The 8015-nt window shown below is 44.5% G+C and overlaps 1 long non-coding RNA gene across 1 annotated transcript; it reads right to left on the minus strand.

Moving 5' to 3' along the window:
- Positions 1-6421: 6421 nt before the first annotated feature.
- LOC123088618 (uncharacterized) lies at positions 6422-7767 on the minus strand. Its single transcript, XR_006441983.1, has 2 exons — positions 7012-7767; positions 6422-6837 (listed from the first exon to the last, which is right to left on the minus strand). It is a non-coding gene; the product is annotated as an uncharacterized lncRNA (long non-coding RNA).
- Positions 7768-8015: the final 248 nt, after the last annotated feature.

The raw sequence follows: 8015 nt of genomic DNA on the forward strand, positions 1-8015 counted from the left end.
TACCTGTCGCACCCCTTGATCCGTGTGGAAATAGGGGCCAACCTCCCCATTGATATTGATCACCATGCGCCCGCTCGACACTAGCTGCATAACACACGCAATCCAATGGGAGTCAAAGCCCCGCGTCGACATCACCTCCCGAAGGAAGGACCAGTGGACTGTATCATATGCCTTATGAAAATCAATCTTAACGAAAATTGCGCGTAGGCGTTTCCTTTTGACCTCATGAAGGACCTTGTGCAGGACGGGGATCCCTTCTAAAATATATTGTCCCTTGGTGAACATCGTCTGGTTAGGATGAAGAATCCGAGGGGCAAGCAGGGCCGCCGTAGTGGTGTACCCTTTGGCCAGAATCCTAAAGATCACATTTAGATCCGTGATCGAGCGAAACTACCAAATATCCGATGCTCCCGAAACCTTAGAGATCAACGAGATAATCTCATAGTTCAGGCGCGACACATCGAACGTTCCTCTAGAAAATCCGAGGAACAAGGCAAGGATACCCCCCTTGATGGTCGACCAGAATATTTGGAAAAGGCTTACTAGCAGACCATCGGGTCTCGGGGCCGAGGCGGGATTCATCGACTTGAAGAAAGCTTCAACCATTGCTTCATCAATGGACGCAAGCAAGAAATTATTCTCCTCCTGGGATATCCATTGTTGAGCCACCCAAATATTATCCGCAAGGGCAATGCCCCGCCCCCACCCCTAGGTCGTTCAGGGAATAACGCCTTGTAGAACCCATCTACATGGCTCCGGATCACATCCGGATCCTGCAGCATCCGATCTCCATCCCATAATACGGGTATGGTACATCATCTGGCCATGAGCGATGGCCTGGAAGTAGGTCATGTTGGCATCGCCGAAAAAAATTTAGTTCATGGATCCCCGCTACCGCCAATATTCCTCCTCCTTGGCGTAGATGGCCATCAGAGCATCTTTGAGAATGTATCGTAAAGCCCACTCATCGGACGAGAGACCACCACCATCTGCACGCCGGTCGAGAACCTGAATCTTCGCAAGTAAGGCTCCCTTCTGGACTCTAAGGTCTCGCCCCACATTAGCACCCCAGCCTTTAATGTACTGTCTGGAGCGTTTGGCGAGGTGATGCCACTCATCCAACACCGGCATAGCTCAGTGCGGTTCCACCCTGGACGCCACCCAATGCTCCTTCACTACAGTAATGAAACCGGCCTGGCAAAGCTAGAAGGTCTCAAACCGAAAACGCGGTGGGGGTCGTGGTCATTCATCCTTCGAGGATAGAAGGAGGGGGGCACGGTCAGATCCGATGCGTGTGATCGCCTGCAAGGTAGCTAGGGGGAACCGAAGTTTCCACTCGGGTGACATAAACACCTGATCCAAGACACTTTGGGTAGGGGCCACCTGTCTATTAGTCCAGGTAAATCGAGCCCCTACCCTGTCTAGCTCGCTTGGAAATATGCATGTGACCGGTTGTGATAATTAGTAAGAGAGGCCAAAGGTCTCCACTAGTAACTCGATTGGTCGCTCCCACTCAGGTAAGCATCTCCAAGAGATATGCACGTGATAATTAGTAAGAGAGGCCAAAGGCTGGTAATTGTTCCTGATATTTAGAGGACCAATATTGTAGCACGTCATTGTGGAGTACACTATGCTTTGGGGTTGAATGGATGATTATCAACAATTTTTGTCCCTACCACAAAAAAAACCATTTATCCCTCCATCGAAGTTTACTAGCCAAAAAGGTGCCCTTTGGAGAAATTTTTTATTTTTCTTTTGGCTGTTTTGCTAAACATTAGGTGCCTGAAATTTTTTGTGCCACCGCGTCAGTCACTTTTCGCAAAGCGCAACGCGAGGTCAAAGGTGGTGACGGCATGAGGAGCGCGGGCAGTGAGCACTGCCGAGGGCACGCCATCGGTGGATATAGAAGGAAGACGGTGACGATTTCTTCAAGGATATGTCTGTAATTTCTTATTGTTGTATCAAAGTTCTTGTAAGTGAAAAAAAGTGTTGATTTTATCTAATACATATATTGCCTTAGACCTTTCAGCAAAAAAGAAACACCCCGATATATAATGCCTCTTATTCATAGGATCGGTCCAAAGTGCGGCTGAGTTGACGTTGATAGACTTGTGCGTGCTCTGCCGCTCGTAACCTTTTTTTTCTCCCATCAATCGAATCGAGGAGGTCAAGTTCTGAGAGCAGAGCCTCTCGCTTCTGATTATCAGTCATATCATTGTCATAACTAGAATTTAAGCACCTCGTAATTTAGAGCCGCATGAACTATAACTATTAAAAGTGCTCTATGAAATAACTCATCATAAAACAGAGTACAAAAGAAAGAATTATCTTGCCCACCACTCTACGGCGCTATCTTTAGGACCTACAATTCGAGGATTGATTGACTAAACGAAACTAAATGTAAACTACTTATTTATGCGGTAAACTACTTATTTATGCGGATTGATATTTTTTTTTCTTTTTTTTTTCTTGAACACAGTACAGACGCAAGCGCTCCTATACACGAGCATACACTCACCCCTATGAATGCACACACGCACACCCTACCCCTATAAGCACCTCCAAAAGACTGAGCCGGCATATCATCTTGAAATTTATAAAGTCACGGTAGGCACCTTGTCGTCGACGGGAACGTGAGCACCAGGACTTGAGCCCTAATGGGCTGGGGATACCACAGTCCCTCTAACCATCCAACCATGGGTTGGTTTGCGCAGATTGATATCCTTGGATGTAATATTAAATTGTCCCATCCATATAATATTTAATAGATTTCCACCTTAATCATTCCAATCTGTTGAAAAAATAGATTAACACATTCTTTTTGGGGAAACTGGAAAAGTTAGGTTTTTAGGGGAAGTGAGCAAATTTAGGTGTTTCTAGGGGAGTAACAATTTTTAGGTTTTTCTTAGGTGTATGAACACCAAATGTTTTTTTTGGTTGAGAATCCGACAAAAAATTGTTTTTTTCTTATGAAAGGGCAAAAATAGCCACGATTCCTATTTAACGTTTATGTGTCAGTCCCTATTATTTTTTCAACTAACGCACATCCTCCGTTCGACCTTCGGCTCGACCCATTAACCTTCGTTCTTCCTTTCTCGTTCACGCCATACATTAGTAGCATTCTTTTGTCCCTACCTGTTTTGAGAACCATCTAGAATGTTTCACGGGCCTTTTCTGGGTTTTTCAGCACAAGTTTTGTTTGCTTTTCTTATTTTATTTTTTATTCAAACTTGCAACCTATTTTCAACTTTATGAACATATTTTGCGAAGTTCTCGAACTTTTTCCAAATTCATTTTTTTTTCAAAATCATGATTTTTTTCTTTGTGATTTTTTAAGTCATGGTTCTCTTTTGAATTCACTTTTTCTAAATCATAATCTTTATTCGAAACCATGAATATTTTTGAAATTCACATTTTTAAAATTCATGAGCGATTTTCAAACTCATGATCATTTTTCAAAATTATGAAACTTTTACAAATCATTTTTCAAATTCATGAACTTTTATAATTACAAACTTTTCTCAATTTATTGACCTTATCAAATTAAAAAATCATTTTCAATAAGAAAATGTCCGAAATAAAAAACTGTGGACCGATACAAGTGTATAGATTGCAAGCGGACAAAGCTAGGCACAAGAGGAAAGTAAATTTTTTGGTATTTTACATTTCTTTTTTTTTGTTTCTTCAACAACAACTAAAGAAAAAAACAAAAAAAACAAAAGGAAAAACAAAATCTACTTAGTGAAGAAAGCAAACAAGCATAAACGAAATATTAACCCCACGCTATTGCTCCCCCGCAACAGCGCCAAAAAGAGCTTGATAATCACCAAGTGCAAGGAATTATCGTGGCAATTTCCAAAGATGGAAGTGATAAGTATGAAATTTCGAACCCAAAAGGAGCTAAAGGTAAGATCAATATTCTCTCAAGTCCTATATGCCACTGATACGACTCTATATACACCGAGCGTATACTTTCATCTAGAAACGAGAAATAAAACTACATTGTGGGTATAAAGAGGATATGTTTGCATTATATCGGGGACCTAAAATATAAAAATAGGTGATGCCTAAATAAAGTTATAAAACATATTACAATATATTACAAATATTGACTATGGAATAATGATGGATCGGTGTGTGAAATTGTCCTAGGCAATTGATAACAAGATCGGTAATCATTATTGTAATTTTATATGAGGGAAAGTCATGAGCTGACATATTTTCTGTACTTGGATCATATGTTAGTACATAAAAAATGCAAAAAACAGAAACTGGCACTGGACACTAGATTAACAAGTTAGTCCATAACAATAATATAATAGTGCACCAAAACCATACAAAATTATAATAAACATGGCATAAACTTTATAAATTATAGATACGTTGGAGACGTATCACCCAACCATCGATCTAGCCAAAACAATGTGTTGGTACCCCGACCCAACGCAAATCGAAGATCCTATCCAAAGAACCGGCATCAATTGGATGATCGACTGCCAGAATTGGGAGCCACACGCTCTGCGGGCGAATGCTAGGGGTTACCCACGAAAATACTTTACGCGGATAATCTCAAACCACAATCCCCCTTTCACCGGTCTTAATGAACCACAGCCACTTGGATAGAAGGGTGATATTCATTCGCTTCGAGGAGATGACCCCCAGGCCGCCCTGGTCCTTGAGCTTACATATCTCAAACCATTTAACCGGGTGGTATTTCTGCCGATCACCCTGCCTTGCCCAGAGGAATCTGGACAGGTATATGGCAATTTGCTGAAGAAGGGATTCATGCAAGCTATAGAATCCCATCATATACATCAACAGGCTAATCATGGATGAGTTCATCAAGACTACCCTCGCTGCCTTGAAAATCCATCACCCTTGACATGGTTCGACTCGATGTTGAACGTTGGATACAGTAGTGCAGAGGTCCTTTTCCTGGAGACGAGAATCACTAATCGACAAGCTGAGATAGGTAGTTGGGAATGATCCTTGTCGACAATTAAGTCGATTGGCTATGCGGAGGGATTCCTCCGCGATGTAGCCTAACACCATCACTTTGCTATTCGTGAAGTTTATTGTCAATACCGACATTTCTTGGAAGCACGGGAGGAGGAACTTAAGATGTTGAATGTCCTGGTCTGAGCCTTCGACCATCAGGATTGTGTTATCCGCGTACTTAAGGTGGGTAAGTCCCCCTTCTCCAATGAGGTGCGGGCAGATGCCCTAATGTGGCTGTTGCTAGGTCCAACATAGCCGCCATGGCGTCGACTACAAGGTTGAATAAGAAGGGTGACAAGGGATCTCCCTGTCGCACCCCTTGATCCGTGTGGAAATAGGGACCAACCTCCCCATTGATATTGATCGCCGTGTGTCCGCTCTACACTAGCTGCATAACACGCGCAATCTAATGCGAGTCGAAGCCCCGCTTCGACATCACCTCCCGAAGGAAGGACCAGTGGATTGTATCATATGCCTTATGGACATCAATCTTAAAGAAAATCGCGCGTAGGTGTTTCCTTTTAACCTCATGAAGGACCTTGTGCGGGACGAGGATCCCATCTAAAATATATCGTCCCTTGGTGAACATCGTCTGGTTAGGATGAAGAATCCGAGGGGCAAGCAGGGCCGCTGATATGGGCGTAGCACCATTGACCGATAATTCTATTAAAGTTGAGCTAGTTAATGAGTCAAGCCTTGAAAACGTTGTGGAAAATAATGCCATGCATGCGGCCAGATTTCGTCGAAAAAACGATGGTCGTGTGCGACAACTTTGTGGACCGAGAATTAATTTTGTAACTGGCACACCAGCGGCCAGTTATATGATGTGTGCTTTGGATTCAAGAGATGGTATTGATAAAATTGGTGCATAGTCCTAAACGCATGGAATCTAGAGGTGTACAATCAGGCTTGATCAAAGAAAAGATAGAAAGAAAGTCACGTACACATAAAATGCCTAGAGATCATATTAGTTTCCAAAGTAAAAGGAAATTGGAACAACATCAATTTATTCTGGCGCACAAGAAAATACAAGAGGCAAAGGAGGAGCCTGCACTGGCTATGGTGGAGTCTAATTTTCGTACCCCTCCATGTAATGTAAACTTGTGATCGCATAGTCCTAGAGTTAATTTGTTAGGATTCCTTATTTTATTTTGTGTCTATGCGCTAGCTTTTTCCAAGTTAGGATTCGTTTTTTTTATGGTTAGCACATCGTAAGATGGTTGGAGTTTTAAGTTTCTAGATAGACTTGGAGTTGCATAGGTGTGGCATATAAAAGCCAGACTATGGCCGTGTAAACATATCGGTTTTGAGTTTTTATGAGTTATAAAATGGCGAGTGATAGGCGCCCCTGAACTAGCAAGGTTAGCTAGGTTTTCTTCTCCGAGGGTTTGGATGGATAACGCCCGATGAGGTTATCCTTTTATTTGTAAACGATGCTACTTTATTTATGAATGAATAAAGGAGAAGAAGTTTATAAAAAAAATGGCGAGTGATAGGCGCCGGCGATTTGTCTTTTTTAACCGTTCGATTAGCACTACTTCAACTTTTCTTTCCCCACCGATCGTCTAAATAATCACATAGCGAGCGCGCGTTGACCCAGCGCTGGCGTGCACATCCTCCGTCGTACGTCCTTACGAAAAATATAACTGCCGTGCAGGCTGCTATATCGTCGACGACATTCGCCGTCTCGCCATCGCCGGCGAGATTCAACACGGCCGCCGGTGGTTCCAGCTTCGATCGGTGACGACTGCACCTCTCCCACCGACTGGTTCCAGCGCGTGCTCGTCGTGGTCTGCAACATCTTCAGGGCTGCCGCATCTAGCTCGCCGCCGTCGTCGGCTGGCACCACCATTTTCCCAGCAAAAAACCTCAGCAACAAAAGCTCTAGTGGTGATTGATGGAAGCAAAAAAGAATAGTGGTTCCAGCAAAAAACTATCGCTAGTTCTAGCAAAATATACTCATCATCGCTGGTTATAGCAAAAAAAATATCTGGTAGCAGCAAACAAATTTACCGGTTCCAGCAAAACAAATCGTCGGTGCTAGCAAAACAACTTCGACGGCTGTTTGGTTCCAGCATAGATCAATGTGGTTGCAGCACCGCCGGCTGTAGCTTCGCCGGAAACGGATGCAACACCTCCGGCAGCCGGTTCCAACACCTCCCGCGTGTTGTCGCGGTGCCGCCGGTGACAGGATGCAGTTTTCACCGGTAACGGATGCAACTTTCGCCGGGAAGGGATGCCACTTTCGCCGGGAACGGATGCAGCTTCGCTCCCAGGCGGTTCCTAGCACCGCCGTTGATTGGTTGTGGCATCTCTGTCATGTCGTTGCAGCACCTCTATTGGGCGGTTCTAGCACCTCCATCCAATGGTTGTAGCATCCGGCCCCCGCCAGGAGTAAGTCGGTTGAAGCACCGGTGGCCGTCATCTCCAGTCGTGCGGGTTGCAAAAGTGTCCAACCTCGCACAATGGACAATAGCGACGGGGTGGTTGGCTGCCAGCCCCATCTCTACCCGATCTAGATGAAAAAAGGCCTGCAATGGGAGCGGGGGTGATTCTGTGGCGACTTAATTTGGGTGCTGGCTGAAGGTAAGCGCTAGCTGGAGGTAGGGGATGAGAAAGGGGATGAACGAGTGGACGAGAACAATCTCCTGTACGGGATAAGGATCGAGAGAGGAACGAGCGGTGGTGGGCCAGGTGGGCTAGGCTAGCAATCGTGGCCCCGTGAGAAACCAGGCGCGTGTTTATTCAAGTGGACGTATGACTCATCAGCGACCGGCTGAGCGTTCGGCCGGCGTGTCGTAGGGAAACGTTTCCCTATAAAAAGAGTCAGAAACGTCCATGTTTGAGGCGATCCAATCTTGATTATTTCCTGTGATTTTACTTCGAGGGAATCTATTAGCGATGAAGGGTTGATCATCACATCGACGTCTGCATGCTGATCCAAGGGGGTTATTATTTTTGCTCGTGTACTGATCGTGCACGGGTAGATATTGTTATTGGAGGCTGTGAGGAGGGAC

The sequence above is a fragment of the Triticum aestivum genome, chromosome 1B (genome assembly GCF_018294505.1).
Source record: "Triticum aestivum cultivar Chinese Spring chromosome 1B, IWGSC CS RefSeq v2.1, whole genome shotgun sequence".
Taxonomy (NCBI): Eukaryota; Viridiplantae; Streptophyta; class Magnoliopsida; order Poales; family Poaceae; genus Triticum; species Triticum aestivum.